The sequence below is a fragment of the Bactrocera oleae genome, chromosome 4, assembly GCF_042242935.1.
Source record: "Bactrocera oleae isolate idBacOlea1 chromosome 4, idBacOlea1, whole genome shotgun sequence".
Lineage (NCBI taxonomy): Eukaryota > Metazoa > Arthropoda > Insecta > Diptera > Tephritidae > Bactrocera > Bactrocera oleae.
This window is the reverse complement of record NC_091538.1, coordinates 6,793,606-6,809,876: the sequence shown is the minus strand read 5'-3', so window position 1 is coordinate 6,809,876 and position 16,271 is coordinate 6,793,606. Positions and strand designations below refer to the sequence as shown.

Sequence of the window (16,271 nt, the reverse complement as noted above, 5' to 3'; positions counted from 1 at the left end):
ATAAAATACTTATTAATTAATAATGAAATATTTTGACACACTTAAGTTTGAAAAATCAAATTTTTGGAAAGAATTATAATAAAATTATATTAAAAAAGAAAAAAATATTTAGTTAAAATATTTCGCTTTGCTAAATTTAATTTTTGAAACAAAATATTTGAAATAATATTTAAAATAATACTTTGTTAAAACATTTTGCTTTAAAAAAATTATTTTTTGAAAAAAAATTCACATGATTTTGTTAAAAAATAACTACTTTGAATTTTATTACAAAAAAAAATAATTGAAATAGTATTTTGTTAAATAATACTTAAAAACATTATTATAGAAAAAATATTTTAACTGTAAAAAAAAATTTGGGAGAAAAAAATTGTCAACTTGTTGTACTGCAGCATTTAATTAGCATATATATGTACATAATTAAATGCTCATAGTATGCTATTTGCAAACATACAAGTAATAGTATATATAATATAATATATATTCCATACGTAATTTGAAAAATATAAATACCACAATACTGTTATATTGCTAATGTTTATTGTTGTAAGTAAACATTTAGCAGTTTTATAAGCGCGTAGTTACAAATATATATAGAATGTGTAGCAATAGTTTAATATATTTTTTGCAATTTAACTGATCACTGCAAATATACAAATATATATATATAACTGGATGCCAATTTTGCAGCTATGGTAACAAAAGCTTTTTAAAACCAAAAACTTCAAATGTAGCTTGCATTAATACAAAATAAATAATATTTCAGTTTATAATAAACAAAATATATACACATACATATATAGTTAAGTAAGCACAAATAATAATAAACACAGTTAAATTTTTTTTAAATGCAATAATTAATAAAATAAGTAAATATTTATTACAAATATGTTGTAGTTAAACTTTATAAAAAAATTGTGTAACTTAATTGCTGTAAGTTAAGTTTTCAAACAACTATAAATTTTTAGCCATTTCTTATAAAAACCGAAAATACTCATAGCTGTTATTTTATGTGAATTTATAATGAATTTTGTTAAAAATATAAAAAGAAAGTGAAAATAACTGCAAAGCAGCCATTTTGCAGATATTTTCACTATTATATGTGCAATAAAAATAACTGTTATTTTTAAGTTTTTTTTTTAATAAATATAATTTTTATACAAGTTAAAATAAAGAAGTTTTTTTTAAAACGTTAAAATAGAATATACATTTTTTTAACAACTAAAAAATAAAATGGATATTCAAAAACTCTCCAAGGCAAATACCTCGTTGCTGCTTTCATATGTTCATGTACATATATTTTTCTTATTATTTGGTAAAAGCAATAGAACCACATAAAAGTTTGAAATTTAATCTATAGAACATCTTCTTCGGGGTTCACTTTCTGACAAACCATGACTCACTGAAGCCTGCGACTAAGTTGAAAAAATTTAATTAAATTTTATTTGATTCTTCACCCATTTGACACTCTTACCAGAGAACGTATATCATTAAACATGCATACACACATGTATATGTTTGTAAGTATTCGCGGAATTATTTTTAGCACGAAATCTCGTACGGTCTGAATGATGGTGGATTTATTTCCAAATTGACCACATTGTTCTATTCTCGTGGTGGATAATGCTTGTATGTATCATTTTTATATTGGCGTTGAAATTCTGTCATTTGTTGAGATGTAAAGAACTGGCGCCGTGGCTTAGTTGGTTAAAGCGCCTGTCTAGTAAACAGGAGATCGTGAGTTCGAATCTCGCCGGGGCCTTCACTGTTGTGATAGAATTTTTTGTAACATTAAATTTTTTTATAAAAATATATTTAATTTTAGCATAGCTGAATTATGTTCAATCCATAATAATTACAAGTAAAAAAAAACTTCAAAGAATATATATATTCACTTCTGGTTCACGCTATCTTAAATGCTTTACAAATTTCAAACACTCTTAATTTATCCCCTCAGGATCAGAGGTCAATCAAACTGATAAATTCCATCTGTAATATAACTGATATTATTTCGAAAAGGCTACGTGGATGACGATCTCAAGTTCATTGCCGTAGATACAATTTCCGATTATCTTTTGTTATATAGAGTTCTAATTTGCCTTAGGCTTTAAAACAACCTCCTTGAAATGAAAGCGTTAATAATAATACGTAATTTTGAGCAGATTATCTAGTAAAAGTTAGCGGGAAACACCGAAAAAAACATTAAAGCGCTAAATAAAATTCCATATCCTTGAAGCTTTTACTAGAGTTGCGAGCGTTTAAGAGATTCCTTACTAATATTATAGAAGTCATTCCAGGGGAAAATTGGTTCATATGCAACTCATACGCATGGCAAGCAATTCCATGTGGTTAGAGCGATAGTCAGGGTAGGTTTTGAACATCTCGTTATGTTCGCCGAAAGTGTATCTACCGATATATTTAAATTTTAATCTGGAAAAAACCAGAAAATAGGCGAAAATGACGAGATGATGCCACCTCTGCTTCCTCCATACAGCTTTAACAAAAAGCATCCGACAAAATACTTAGTCGCACCACGTGTGAACCTATTGGACAGCGCCCGGTTAGAACATCTACAATTACGACCAGATCGATAGTGAAGAAAGCATACTTTTTGGAGGTGTCAATATCCATTACGCCCATTGCGTCCAAAGAGTATAAACAAGAGTTTTCTAAGAACTTGAGACGTGGTTCAATGGATTATTTTACACCATTTATAAATGCAGTAGGGAAAATAAGACACAAGAACATGTGCTTTGATACAAAATGGAAAGCTTTCTAAAGTATATAAAGAATGCGAGGAATCATACTAAGAGACTATTGGCCACAGATTGCAGTAAATTTTAAGCTAAGCTTTAATCTAATCTAAGGGGCTTAGCTAAAATTTAATACGGATCTCCTATAAGCAAAATTATTCGGGTTATAAAATACTCTCACACAGTTTAATTGATCTGAGGCAAAAGCTTCAAAAGTCGACTCTGATATCATCGTTTATAAGTAATTGAACGAAGCTGTACCGTTATAAGTACTGTAGTATTTACTTATCGACGCTTACAGAAAGTTTAATTCGAAATTCACCAATGCATGCAGCATTACAAAGCATTCCGCTTGGTTTCCCTTTCTTTAGATCCGACCTACACATACCATAAATATACATATATACATATATTATATGAGAAAGTGAAAATTAGGCCTTTGAAAGGACCAACACCAAATTCGAATCTAAGAAATCATACAATAGGCCAAACAAGCACGTTTGCACACCAAATACACGGCTATATCCTGCCGCAAGGATCCACGTAGAGCAGGCGTGCTCTGCTACAAGTTTACATGGGTTTGTGTATGTGTGCATAACATACGAGAAGCATCAGGTTATGGAACATTACAATTTCAAATATAATACAGGCCATTGACATTGTTGTTTCTTCCACCGATATTATCGCTCATTGTTAACGCATTCGATATTTATATATATGTACGTGTGTATGTTTGCGCATAAGCACACTATTTAACTGCTGGTAGAGCTACCTCTGTTTGGATATTTGCAACCGTCGCTGACAGAAACTGCCACAATGCACAATTGTGTGTATGTGTGTATGCACGCATGGTTGAAAACTATAGGTTACCCTTCAGATACAGGACACCCAGAGACAACTATGAATGCACATACATTTCTACACATGTATGTATGTATGTTTGAGTAGGCAGCGTGTGATAGCAAAACCGGCAATGCACGCTGCTACTTTTCAGAAGAATACTCGGGTTCTGAGCAGTGGCAAGGCGCGTCAAAAGGATAAACGGCAGTTGCAACTGTTGGAAACGTGCCTATGGAAGTGCAATAAGTGGAACAATAACAGCAACGTGGTAAGCAAACCAAATCGAAGCATCAACCATACATATACATATACACATGTTTGTATGTGTGTATGTCGCAGGGCGAGTGGTAATTGTATACGCTGTTCTGTGCATAAATGCCTACGATGAAAAGATCCTTTGCCGTTAAACTTGACACTGCATATTTTGGTGTGTGCAATTGTAAACGGCTTTTTGTTGCAATAATTGGGGTGAAGGCTGTACGTTTCTATTGCATAAATGGTATCTGATAATTCGTTTGTTGTGTTTGATAAAACAAAATAGTAACCCACAAAAAATTTCATCTAGTTTTATAAGATCAAAGGTTGACACTTTAAATTGTTCTATTTAAATTTTCGTTATGACGCCAAGAAAGGAAAGGAGGTAGAATAAAAAAAATTGCGCTAAAATTGTTATTTTTTTTTTACTTATCGTTCATACTTTTTTTTTACGTATTTAAATTCAAATTTATACATTGACATACATATATACATATTTCGACAGAAAAAACGCCGATCCCCATTGTCCTGAAGGTTGAGGACAAATCATACGGCAACCAAAATTACCTCCTGCTCATGAGATGGCTAGCTACCACGGATCTTTTGAATATTATACGTATTAAAATTGTAACAAACCCTGAGCGAAAAATACTGTAAGCTTCTTCACCGATGTTGCGAACATAGGCGGAGATTTTTGCGAAGTCTAGTGTCGTGAAATATAATCAATTCTAGTTATAGCCTTTCACATTGCTGTAGTTTTTTTCAAGCACAGCAGCGATGCTGATCCTTAGCCTACGTCCACTACGGGTGATTGTACCGAACTATTTCCTGATAAGACATTTATACGTGCCCGTTTTCAGTATAATCGCAAGGAAATGCATTACATTGTGTATGCAATGAAAAAACGAAACATTCTCCAAATTATTTTGAAGAATGCTGCCTAATTACCGGTCTTTGATCCGGTTTTGCGACATGCAGACGGAAACTACAGAGCATGTGATGATAGACTCCACAGCAGCCTGTAGACGCAGGATCCAGATCCTTGGATCCATATATCCGAATGGGAATCACATCGCCTGAATATCACCCAACATAGCACTGAAATGTTTCAATATGCTGGCCCTAAGTGATTCGTTGTGACAGTGGGGAGGATAGAGTAGATCGCGGTGCAAGACCCAATTTATTTCTATCTAAACTATTCATAGTTTGCTCACTGAAATTTAAAATTTCTTGATTGAATGTAATCGATATTTTTGCGAAGCTAGACAAAGCTCTTCAGCAGTTAGCGACCATAAGGTACTTGTATGTTTCTCTTACGAACAACGGATGAGTTTTTACGACTATTGCCGATAAATAATTTATGAAATTTTACCAATAAACGAATCACTCACTTCACCAAATTTAGCAAGACAACTAACTGTTTTAAAAATAGTAATGAAGCTCTTCTTTCGCCTACAAACGCTTACATATGTAAATATGTGTACATACATACATACATATATAGTTACATGCCAAGAATTGGCCAATAATTTCAACATCGTCCAAGTGGTCCATAAAGCTGACTGCATCATATGCAGCATTCCATGCCCGGTCAACTGAAAATTAATTAACCGTCAGCACAACTACTCTATCAACAAAGTATTAGCGATTCATGCCGCTCACTTTCACAAACGGCACACATATATACATACATACATAATGGAGGCGCTGAGCACATGTCATCCGCATTGGCGTTAGGATGTGCAATTTCTTAATTTGTTGTTACTTTCGACGAACTGCTGCAAATCTTAGTAATTGACTCTAAAATATTAAGCGCCGCATAGGCATGCAAAAGCATACATATGTACGTATATGAACAGACGGGTTTCCGCATACATACATACATACATATATAATATATAAATGGCTCTATGTAGATGTATGCATATACCAGACACGGTTTTTAGACAAGAAATCACCTACAAAATTACATTTCCGCAGTCTGAGTTTGTTAGTAAATCAGCGTTGTAACATAACCACCAATAACAACAACACAATCTGTAGAATCTGTTGTGTTTTGAACGGTCAATTTTGCTTTGAGCATAGAATTAACCCATTGGGAAATAGAAGCAACCATCGCTGAGTTGAGTCTCACAATAGTCGATTGATAAATACACACTTTAACGAGGTGTGTATGGATGCATATAAGCTGTTGATAACCTCCAATTTGACATTATATTCCCAATAGTGTTAGATGTTGACATGGTCATTTACAGTTCAGCATCAACCCAGACACAGAGCAGACAAAACACGAAACAAAAAACCTTAACTTCGGTTGCACCAAAGCTAAAATACCATTCACAAATAAAGAAGTTTCCTTACAAGAGCTTGATTTTAATCGTTCAGCTTGTATGACAGCTATATGATATAGTGGTTCGATCTACAAAGTTTCTTCAGATGTTATAGCCTTGCCTTGGATATTAATCCATGCTAAATTTCTTGAAGAGAAGATATCTTGTCATCTAAAAACGTTTACCACACAGGAACTTAGTCATAAATCGAAACTAATTTATTATTACAATAGATGAGCACAGTTAAAGATCGAAGAACTAGTAACATTTTGATATTTGACTAAATGGCGGCTTCACAAAAACAGAAATCGAAATGTTTTGCAATGTCTAGAATCAGAATTTGAGCATGAAAACAAAAACCCAAAATAAATTTTTTTTTTGTTGACCGATGTAATTTTTGATTACCATAACTAAAATAATAAATATTTAAGCAATATAAAACATAACAATTTATTTGTATAATATGTACATACACATACATAAGTAGATTATTTACATAGGTTATGTACATATATACTCGTGCACATGCATGTAGCTTCAAATGTAGCCTGATGACACCGGCTGCGTTACTTCTTTGCAGGAAGTCGATTTCATCAACTGCAGGCAACCAACAAGTGAGACAAATCACAAGCAACCAAGGCAAACACTACTGTACTAAAGCAAACTGCTGCACATAAATGCATATGCTGTATGTATATACGAACGTATGTGCTAAATAATTACATGTATGTATATAGATATACAAGTATATATGTACACATGTATTTACATAAATAAACATGTGAAGCAAAGAAATTGGCATTAATATGCCGCATTAAATATGAAATAAACGAACGAATAAAAACTGAATAAGCAAGGCGGGAGGATGATGATTTGCGAGTGGATTTGGCTACTAAGGCAGGTAGAAAAGAGGCGAATGCGTGAGCGGCCACATCTGCACATTCTCCACGTTATCGCCACTAGCCAACACAACTCACCTCACTTAAATTGTTTACCCATGAGAGCGTATGCATACATGTACATAGGTATATGTGTGTGCATATATTTCACAGCTATTGAAGCAGTTGAGTGGCGAATGAATGACCATTAAATTGGCAACTAATTTGAGTGGCTGAGTGACTGGTGGACTAAGTGTCACAAGTGTGCGTGAATGATGCGCTTCGTCAACGAAAAAGGCAACACTCACCTGATTGAGAGAGCAATCAAACAGTACATTTACAAATATTTTATTAATGTATGTATGTATATGTATATGAATGTAATTTTAGATTGCCGGCATATTGCCGATGAAATTCATAACATGAGACATACTATTAGCTACGAAGTGTCACTGACTATTTAAACACATTTTCGATTTAAACTTAATGACTCCACACATTTCAAGGTCTAACATTCTACAGATCACATTACAGCGTTTTCATTTAAGGTCGTTTGCTCTCATTAGAGCTTGAGCTAGAGCCGGGCAGTATGAAAAAATTCACTAAATACTTCTGAAGACTACTGCCGCACTCAAATACGAGCAACGCAGTTTAATTAAAATTTATATACATATGTATGTAAGTATTTTCTTCTTATTTGAAACTGCTACTGAAATCTATAGCAATATATAAAAAGTTGGTGATAAAAATATAATTTTTAATAAATTTAAAAACTGCCCTCGTATTTTATAATGATTGGCAGTTCCTCGCTAATAACGTTAATGGCACTAGTAACGAATGCGCACACATACATATGTATATATGCACTTGTGTGCATGCACGCTCCTATGTTTACTAATCTGCTTTGTTGGTATTTTTAACTACTGTCAGCCGCATATTTATATATTCGTTACGTTCGTTTCCTTAGAAATAACCTTCAAGTAATATCATTATCACCGGCTTATTACAAAAATCAAAGAAATCTAAATAAAAAAATAGCAAGCACTAACCAAATACTTAGTATATAATATTACGAAACTCAACTAACTACTTTTCCAGCGTCGGCACACACCAAACAACCAATTTATAATGACAGTTATATATTCATGCGTTGTTCTTCTTCGTTTATCTTACACTAATGGACATTTTGCAACAGCGGAGAGAATGTATTTAAACGAGTACAAGAGACAACAATGTCGATGCTCATGGTGAATAGTAAGCTTTTATCACTTTAATTCGTTAATTGTATTCGTTAATAGGTTTACTCGTTAAACTTGTTGTATTGTTGTGTTGAGTTAACCTTATGCTAGCAGACATACCGCTGAGTTAATTTCTTCACGACAGTATCGATGTAAATAAGTCAACGAATATTCGTACTAGTTCGTTTGTTCTGCTACTCGCTGGCAACGCAGTTATACGAGCGCATACTTACTATGTACATACGTGTGTAAGGTGCCTCAACAAAACGGAAGGGAAAACTAACGAAATTTCATCAAATAATGTAACGAGTAGATTTTATAGAAATATGTTGCGCTAAATTATATATTTTACTACCGCATGGGATTCGAAGTGCTAAGAGTTGCCAGAGTTGCGTTTCATAATTTAAATGATATTATAAAAGAATTATATATTATTTTATTGTGTTTATAAAAAACATAAAAAATTCTATATAAAAATCTATAATGTTAAAGTTTATTATTAAAAAAAATACGCTTTACGCGTAAAAACTGCACAAAAAATGCTGCTGAATCAGCACACTTAGAGTTGCCATGTTGCAAAAACTGCGCTATCAAGTAACCTCTCTTAATAATGCCTTCCATATACACTGCTCATTCCCAGTACTGAACTGTATATTGTGCTTATTATATTGTTGTAATTGTACGGTATGCTCTATACAATGCGTCGTTCGTATATGTACATATGTTAAGTAAAAATTTGCCATGTATGTATATACATTTATAAACACATGCATATACATATATAAGCACATACAAATTCGAGTATTAACTAGAAGATGCTTCTGAGTAAAGGATACAGTGGGCCATTTTCTTATTGCTGCTTGATTTAAGGGCTTTATCCACTTATGAAATTCCAAAAATCGATGTTTTTACTGATATAGATATCAATAGTATGCACAATATATATTTTTGAATTCTTCGAATATTTAAAGTTGATACGGAAAATAGTTTCGAATATGTGAGTGTATTTGTAAGAATTTTTTAACTTAAAGTAATCGGCTCCCAAAACTTTTTTCTCGAAATATTTTCAGAGTCGGTGAGTAAAATTTCTCCGAAACGACTTTCTTAGTTATATTTGTCAGTTAACGATCAAAAATTCGATCACTCTGAAATGTAAATTTCTTCACAAAACCCCAATCTTTTGGGAAGTCGCCATTTAGTCAAAAATCAATATTGGATCATTAACTGTATTCATCTGTTGTAATAATAAATGTTTACGATCTTTGGATTTAAAATAAGTCTAAGCAGAATAAACTTCGTCACCGTCAGAAACCTATTTTCGGAGGTGCTCCTGGAGCTCGGCTACAAAATCAAGAAAATTAAAAAATTTTTCAAAACGAATCACCGATTATTAAAGTACTTTAAATTCTGCAAATGTACAGAGGAAAAATCACAAAACTACGCGTTTTTATGATTTGAAAGTGGATACAACCCCTTAATGCAACCAAATACAATTTTGGACTGAAATATTCATAAATATATTAATTCAAATTATGGGTAATAGTTTTTAAGCCACATATAATATTATCTGATAAAAGCAATAATAATTGAAACTTTATGGCCTGCCCAACAAAACATTTGAAATAGCTGTTGTTATTATTGTAGTGGACGAAAACCTGTCCCCTTCCGACCCAATTGTCGTGAGAGCCAGATTTTATCCGGTCAAAACGCTGTTATCTCGCAAATGTTTAGATTTGTTAATAGTAAGGTAATTTTAAACAGCTCTATTCTGTTAAACGCCTATGAATATCCAGACTTTGGAGAACATACAATTACGAAAGCGACTTATCAAGCACAAGCTTCTTACATTTTAATACATACTTTATAATTTTGGATTTTCATAACAATTACAACGCATAAAAACACTGTTCGGCCTATGCGGCCTTACACAGTATACAAACACTTTGCTTTGACATACTACTCAACACCGACCCTCAACACCCCGTTGCTTTAGCTCAGCGGGCCCATCATTCGTACACTCGTTAAAAAGTTGTTTCTGTTGCTGTTTCCATTAGCTCACTGCCTGACGGGCTTGTGCAGCTCTAATATAGCTGCTTCTTCTTCTTCAACACACGAAATGCTGTACTTGCACACTGAGCGTTTTCATATGAACCCCCACTTCAACCCTCCAATCCCTCCGCCTACTTTTATATTGCTGTGACGTTATATCGTCACTTCCCCTGTGAACCCGTTACTGCTGCCTCAACGATTGTATATATATGCGAATGGACCCATACGTACGAACATACATTGGCTGGCTCTGGGCTGGTGGTTGGCTGGTCATTTGACTGTGGTGTGATGAGTATTTCATTCGTTCGTATGCTCGTTCGTTTGCCTTCGTTGGTACTCAACTCAACTGGCTGGCCGTATGGCTGATACAATGACTTGCTATAGGCTGGCTGGTACTAGCAACGACTTTATACTAGCGAACTGGCGAACGAAACACTTGGTATCTGTTAAAGGCAAGCAAGCAAGCAAAACCAAAAACCGAAGGCAAACTCAACTAAACTGCATTGAATAAAATCTAAAGTGAACACGCAAGGCAAAACTACAAGGCAGCCATAGCTAGTGGAAGTATAGAAGAAATATTAAATTTTAGTGCGTGAATTCAAAACGAAATTTCAGCGTTTTTTTCCACAGGTAAGTGAAAAGTGCTTTTCTAACATCGATTGAAAATTGTTCAAGGTGTTTAATTTTTATAAAACCGCACAAATTTGCTGCATTTTATTACATAAAAATTGCGAAAGAAAACGACCCAATTTGGCGTGGGTTTTCTATGAAAATTTCATACTCGCCGCCGTATTATATTGGAAGATTTCAACATGGACGGCGATACTTGGCTAGGTGGCTGACTGGCGCGGGTTTGTTCGTTATATGTCTCGTTCGAGTACCGTTGCTCGTTGATGGTGGCATTATATTCTCGTTTCTGATATATTCCGCTGTATTTTGTACTGTAAGAAAATTAAGCGCGCGCGTTTTTCATATTTTCCCATACAATGCTGAAAGAGACCGTTATTTTTTGAAAGCTACAAGCGAAATTTAAAATGTATTTTGAAAAAATGCAGCAAATATGTGAAGATTTTCTATAAATGCACATTGAAATATGTGGTTAATTACGTCGTATTAAAAATTTAGCTGTAAGATGGTGTGAGAGTATATGGACTTGAGCGGTGTGGTGCAGTGCAGAGGGGGCTGCGCTGTACAAGGGGCTATACATACATACCGTTGTATGTACATATTTAATACATAAGTTTGTATGTACTAGTAGTAAAGGTGAGCAACGGGAGTAAGTGCGGTAAGGGACTATACGGTTATTGGGGAGGGCGGCTTAATGCGAGGGGGTCAGTGCGACGACAGCGCGGGCGAAAGCAATGTAGAGCGTTGATTGTTCGCACCGGTAGCGGCAGCGTTAGCGTACGTTAACGTAAACGGCTGCGTCAACGGCAACGTCAATGTTTGCCTATCAACGAGGGCGCCACTTTGCAGCACAACAAATGAAACTCAGGGAAGGAGGCCAATATCGGTGTTCTGGTTAGCAGGGTTATATGTAGTATGTTTATGTGTAGAGTTGAGTGGCGAGTAACCAACATGATTATTTAATAAACGTAAAGAGGGCGCGCGCGGGCTATGTATAGAGATACCACATTTCTCATGCCGCTTTTAGCTACATACATAATATTTAAATTTAATAATTTATTGACTGAAAATTTGCACAAACAACGTTTCGCAGCGTTGTACGCCAAATCAAACATCACTAGGAAGTAGCGACATTTTTATGAGTTGCTGCCGCCTTCACGGCATTTATGCGCGCGCGGCGTCCGATGGTATGCTTTGAACCGCGCGTCACTACACCAAAAAACACACACATCCACCAGTAAGCGCAAGAAGTGATGGGCGCGCGCATAAGCAGAAAATCTTAAAACATTTACATACAAATGTGTTTATTGTGAATTCATATCGAAAGGGTGAAAGCAAATCTGAGACAAAGCTCTGCGCTGATTTCCCTACGAATGCCAATATGTATTACAACTGCTATGCTGAGCCGCTAAGCCTCCCTCGATAACACAAACTTGGCGCTCTTGCTCTAGTGGCGTTGCTACTTTTGTGGCTTTTATGCAAACGCACAAATCCACTGATATGGAACTGAATCGCACAATTCACACACACACATTCATATGTACATTTGAGCTGTTGAAAACAAAAGTACTCACCCATAGTGTAGTGACAGTGGCAGCAAAAGCAACGTCGACTAGTAGCGCTGCGTACGCTCGCCATTGAACGCTACTACAGTCGTGTCTAACAACTACCACCCCATGCGTATGTAATTTTATGCTGAGTTGCGACAAAATTTACACTAATCCATATGGACGAAAATATGGACGCCACTGTAACACAACATGCTATAACGGCTATATTTCAATTCCATACGAAATACTTTGCGCGCGCAAATTTTTAGCCATACACATCAACCAACTGCTGTCCTGGGTTTGGAAATGTGGTATGTAGGAGTAGTACTTCATGACAATACGCACTTCATTGTTAACTCCGCCAAATGGCTAGTACGCCAGGCAAGCTAGTTCGAATGTGCATCTTACAATTGCAGTCCGGTCAAAGGGCAATAGAGCAGTTGTCGGTACATACTTATGTGCGTATGCAATTTCGATTGGCATCGTTTGTGTTGTAAATCTACGTACCTATGAATTTAAATATTTGAATTGGCGTTTGCGCCACATGTGCGTACGTAATACCTTGCATGGCCACCACATATGGGCTTAGTGTTAATTGATGCTAATATATCACCTTGACCTACATTCAATAGAATACTAAATAACGTGTATATTCTAGTTTGTATGGATATTTGACTTGCTGTATTTATTTATTTAGTGATCAATCGTATAAATAAATACGAAGTAATTGTGTCATAAATATTTATTGTTACATGTGTATATGTATGTACATAGTATGTATATTTTTTAAGTCCCAAAAAGTTGTAAAGAAACATTAAATAATATGTAACTATGTACATATGTATGTTATCAATTCTGATAACGTGGAACCGGAAATTATGGGTTAAGAACAATCAGTCTGAAGCATATTCCAAATTTACAGTACTATGTTTTTTTTTCTAATATTATAGCAGCAAAATCGAAAACTGCTAATAAAAGTTTTTTTTTTCTAAGAGCAGAGATATTTCAGCAGGCGGTTTGTCACTTTGGAGTATACTTATTTTAACACAAAAAACTTGCAATAAAATCTAGCAGTCGCTCTAAGAGCATTTCAATTTTTTATTTTCAACCATATCCATTTGACGAATAGCATAAAGAAAAGCAGTCACACTAAGAGAACTTACATTTTTTTGTATTCATATCCATATTTCGGATAGCATATTGAGGGCATCTCCAATAGGAAGAAAATCTTGTATAATAAACTAAAATATGTACATATACAAAAATATTATATATGGTAGGTATTATAAATACCTGTGGTATAAACAAATTATATCAAAACCATAACAATTTATTTACGATAAACTAGTATCATACATTCCGTAAAGGTTTGCACTCCTGAATATTGACTCACATACAGATGTACATTTGTATGTATGTATGTACATAGATATTTTGCACAAATTTAATCGATTTCCGTTAGCACTGGTACCATTAATATAACCAAGAATAGCCCAACAACTTCTGAAAAAATTACAAATCTTCATGCAATTACTTATTGCCATTAATACACTTAAGAATACACGCTCCACTGAGCGTTTGTGACACAAATTTCCTGATATAGTACTCATAAACCTCACAAGCCAAAGACTTTAAACTCCACATGTCGGCCAGTCAAGTCGATGGATTGCTGAGTAACACGCGCTTAGCCGGTATGAAATCATTAGCATGTGTTGCTCTCGAACTACCGGTACCGATGCCGGCAACTAATAAACAATCTCATGTGCATGCGTACTTCTCCACATTCCCACATACCTAGTACTGTATGTTATAGTACATATGAACATGATTGCTGCGCTAACTAGAGATTTTCCCGCGATAGCTGACTAACTGGCTACTTGCCTATCTGGTAGTTGACTGTCTGGTTGTTTACTTGGTTGCCTAAAATATATCGGCGACTCAACAAACGATTTTACACTAACGTGTCAGGATATTGGAACGCTGTCATAAAAACTTATCCAAGCATTTCATATGAACGACACACAGTGCAATGGCCGATTTTCGCACGAAAATGAACGCCTAATGTACACGCCACCGGTGTGATAAACGTCAACAGCTAACGACGAACGCGCAACGCACTGCAAGAGCAACGGCGTACAGATATATATTTTTCTCATGCAGAGCCAAAACGACACCCATTCGTGAGCATAGCTACATACAAACATACATGTATGTGGTATTTATTCGTTCGTTTTGTCAATGAGTCGGCAGCTGGTTGCTGAGTTTTCAGTACAGAGCGTTATTTGCACGACGTTGTGGGACATTTGCCGCGTGAGGGTAGATAGGCGGTCGTCGAACGCTTCGTCTTAGTCGATTCTATATAGTACATGTAGATATGTATATATGCTATACATGTACATATGTAGATAGGTAGTTGTGAGCTTCGTGCGAAATGCGCTTGTGGTTTTTATTGTTGCTGCCTTTGCTTGAGTCAGCTCGTTGCTGAGACTACAGTACTGTACTGTGGCGGCTGATTATATGACAGCTGTATGCGTTGCTACTTTGGTATATTTGTTGCTATTGTTGTTATTTATGTTAAACTGTTGTTATTGCAGTTATTATTGTTGTTGTTATTAATATTAACCAGCCTGCTCGCTGGCTCACACATTTGTTCGTTAACTCACACTGCTGCCGCTTGCCCCACCACTGCAATCCAATACCCCTCTAAAATTCACATAATACCCCTCAAATGTCTACCATTTCTCACACCACGAACCAACCGTTTTTGTAAATGAATGAGCGAAATCTACTTGCTTTACTGGCACTGCCTGCTTGCTTGTATCTACACCAGTCGTTGACTATGCCGTTGAGTACAGCCAACCAGCCAGTCAAAGCAGTCGGAACGTCAATTTGTTGGGCTGTACGGTGCGACAGACGGTCGGCGAGACCGCCAGTCAGGCAGTCAGCCAGCCGATTCGCCATTTCGTTTTGGCACTGGTGCTTTGCCCTGCAATCGCCTTTACCAAGAGTTGAATTGAGTTGAAATGTATCGAAATCAGTCAGCAGCGTTACAAATGTACGCATCCATACATACATCTATGTAGGTTTGTTTGTCGTATTCGTTAGTTCACCGGCTTGCTGGTTCGTTAGCTCGTTCGTATGGCAGCCATATTAAAAGCAGCCAAAGGCAGGCAGCTATATCGCACAAGCATGTCAGATATACTTTTGCTTTGCCGGTGCTGTTGTTGCAGCTGCCACTACTACTAACGGCGCTGCTGCTCTTGTTGATGGTCTCTACATGTAAATATGTTTAGTATGGTATGTCACTTCTCCGCTATAGTCACTCGTCATCAGCGCGTACATGTACGTATGTATGCATATGAAAGTGTGTATGCGCTGTATCTGCTGCCTGCCCGTACGCCTAGTTGCGACTGTCTACATACAGACATACAGGCATATGCACGAGTATCTGCTGGCGTGTGTAGTGGTTGCTTTTTGACTCGACTCTACTCAACTGTGTATTGCTGTGTAGCTGCTTGTTCTTCTTGCTGCCGCAGTACACAAGGCACGCAGGCAGCCCAAGTGTATGTACCTATGCAGAATCGTTTAATGTCGTCGACAACGACAACGGCCAAGGCAGCAGGGCAATCAGCAGCAATCAGAGTAGTAGCAATAGCCGCAGTAGCAGCAGTGTATAAAATTTTCTTCGGTGTTCATATAAACCAAGCACAGCACAGCTAACGCCAAAGCAAAGCAAACCAAAGTATTTTGT

The 16,271-nt window shown here is 35.9% G+C and overlaps 1 protein-coding gene, 1 long non-coding RNA gene and 1 other non-coding gene across 3 annotated transcripts in view; 2 read left to right on the top strand and 1 right to left on the bottom strand.

Moving 5' to 3' along the window:
* Positions 1-1,142: 1,142 nt before the first annotated feature.
* Positions 1,143-16,271, bottom strand: part of LOC118683165 (uncharacterized) — a 20,073-nt gene continuing 4,944 nt past the window's right edge. Inside the window, exons 2-3 of the long non-coding RNA XR_011396156.1 lie at positions 1,475-1,765; positions 1,143-1,415 (exon numbers count right to left, since the gene is read on the bottom strand). This is a non-coding gene — a long non-coding RNA (uncharacterized lncRNA). The remainder of the gene's footprint in view (positions 1,416-1,474; positions 1,766-16,271) is intronic.
* On the top strand, positions 1,689-1,762 carry TRNAT-AGU (transfer RNA threonine (anticodon AGU)). Its single transcript has one exon. It is a non-coding gene; the product is annotated as a tRNA-Thr (tRNA).
* HmgZ (HMG protein Z) overlaps positions 10,773-16,271 on the top strand; it is an 18,549-nt gene continuing 13,050 nt past the window's right edge. Inside the window, exon 1 of the mRNA XM_036374814.2 lies at positions 10,773-10,973. The gene's annotated coding sequence lies outside the window, so the exon portion shown is untranslated. The remainder of the gene's footprint in view (positions 10,974-16,271) is intronic.